This window comes from Camellia sinensis, chromosome 14 (genome assembly GCF_055761805.1).
Source record: "Camellia sinensis isolate YWXY chromosome 14, ASM5576180v1, whole genome shotgun sequence".
In the NCBI taxonomy this organism is placed as follows: Eukaryota; Viridiplantae; Streptophyta; class Magnoliopsida; order Ericales; family Theaceae; genus Camellia; species Camellia sinensis.
Genome location: NC_138974.1, coordinates 145,835,756 through 145,838,191, shown reverse-complemented (window position 1 = coordinate 145,838,191; position 2,436 = coordinate 145,835,756).

The following is a 2,436-nucleotide window of genomic DNA, read 5'->3' as shown; positions in this document are numbered from 1 at the left end:
GGCAACGCGGTGGCATGGCGTGCTGGGCAACGCGGTGGCAAGGCATGCGGGCCGAGGCCGTGGCATGGCATATTGGGCAACGCCGTAGCAAGGCATGCGGGCCGAGGCCGTGGCATGGCATGTTGGGCGACGCCGTGGCATGGCATGCGGGCCGAGGCCGTGGCATGGCATGTTTGGCAACGCCGTGGCAAGACATGCGGGCCGTGGCATGGCATGGCATGCGGGCCGAGGCCGTGGCATGGCATGTTAGGCAACGCCGTGGCAAGGCATGCGGGCCGAGGCCGTGGCATGGCATGCGGGCCGAGGCCGTGGCATGTCATGCGGGCCGAGGCCGTGGCATGGCATGCGGGCCGAGGCCTTGGCATGGCATGCGGGCCGAGGCCGTGGCATGGCATGTTGGGCGACGCCGTAGCAAGGCATGCGGACCGAGGCCGTGCCTCGACATGTTGGCCAAGGCTAATGCATGGCACGCCGGGCAACGCGGTGGCATGGCATGCTGGGCAACGCGGTGGCAAGGCATGCGGGCCGAGGCCGTGGCATGGCATGCTGGGCAACGCCGTAGCAAGGCATGCGGGCCGAGGCCGTGGCATGGCATGCGGGCCGTGGCCGTGGCGTGGCATGTTGGGCGACGCCGGGGCATGGCATGCGGGCCGAGGCCGTGGCATGGCATGTTTGGCAACGCCGTGGCAAGACATGCGGGCCGTGGCATGGCATGGCATGCGGGCCGAGGCCGTGGCATGGCATGTTGGGCAACGCCGTGGCAAGGCATGCGGGCCGAGGCCGTGGCATGGCATGCGGGCCGAGGCCGTGGCATGTCATGCGGGCCGAGGCCGTGGCATGGCATGCGGGCCGAAGCCGTGGCATGGCATGCGGGCCGAGGCCCTGGCATGGCATGCGGGCCGTGGCCGTGGCATGGCATGTTGGGCGACGCCGTAGCAAGGCATGCGGGCCGAGGCCGTGGCATGGCATGCGGGCCGAGGCCGTGGCATGGCATGTTGGGCGACGCCGTAGCAAGGCATGCGGGCCGAGGCCGTGGCTCGACATGTTGGCCAAGGCTAAGGCATTGCACGCCGGGCAACGCGGTGGCATGGCATGCTGGGCAACGCGGTGGCAAGGCATGCGGGCCGAGGCCGTGGCATGGCATGTTGGGCAACGCCGTGGCAAGGCATGCGGGCCGAGGCCGTGGCATGGCATGCGGGCCGAGGCCGTGGCATGTCATGCGGGCCGAGGCCGTGGCATGGCATGCGGGCCGAGGCCGTGGCATGGCATACGGGCCGAGGCCGTGGCAAGGCATGCGGGCCGAGGCCGTGGCATGGCATGTTGGGCAACGCCGTGGCAAGGCATGCGGGCCGAGGCCGTGGCATGGCATGCGGGCCGAGGCCGTGGCATGTCATGCGGGCCGAGGCCGTGGCATGGCATGCGAGCCGAGGCCGAGGCCTGGGCATGGCATGCGGGCCGAGGCCGTGGCATGGCATGTTGGGCGACGCCGTAGCAAGGCATGCGGGCCGAGGCCGTGCCTCGACATGTTGGCCAAGGCTAAGGCATGGCACGCCGGGCAATGCGGTGGCATGGCATGCTGGGCAACGCGGTGGCAAGGCATGCGGGCCGAGGCCGTGGCATGGCATGTTGGGCAACGCCGTAGCAAGGCATGCGGGCCGAGGCCGTGGCATGGCATGCGGGCCGTGGCCGTGGCATGGCATGTTGGGCGACGCCGGGGCATGGCATGCGGGCCGAGGCCGTGGCATGTCATGCGGGCCGAGGCCGTGGCATGGCATGCGGGCCGAGGCCGTGGCATGTCATGCGGGCCGAGGCCGTGGCAAGGCATGCGGGCCGAGGCCGTGGCATGGCATGCGGGCCGAGGCCGTGGCATGGCATGTTGGGCGACGCCGTAGCAAGGCATGCGGGCCGAGGCCGTGGCATGGCATGCGGGCCGAGGCCGTGGCATGGCATGTTGGGCGACGCCGTAGCAAGGCATGCGGGCCGAGGCCGTGCCTCGACATGTTGGCCAAGGCTAAGGCATGGCACGCCGGGCAACGCGGTGGCATGGCATGCTGGGCAACGCGGTGGCAAGGCATGCGGGCCGAGGCCGTGGCATGGCATGTTGGGCAACGCCGTAGCAAGGCATGCGGGCCGAGGCCGTGGCATGGCATGCGGGCCGTGGCCGTGGCATGGCATGTTGGGCGACGCCGGGGCACGGCATGCGGGCCGAGGCCGTGGCATGTCATGCGGGCCGAGGCCGTGGCATGGCATGCGGGCCGAGGTCGTTGCAAGGCATGCGGGCCGAGGCCGTGGCATGTCATGCGGGCCGAGGCCGTGGCATGGCATGCGGGCCGAGGCCGTGGCATGGCATGTTGGGCGACGCCGTAGCAAGGCATGCGGGCCGAGGCCGTGGCATGGCATGCGGGCCGAGGCCGTGGCATGGCATGTTGGGCGACG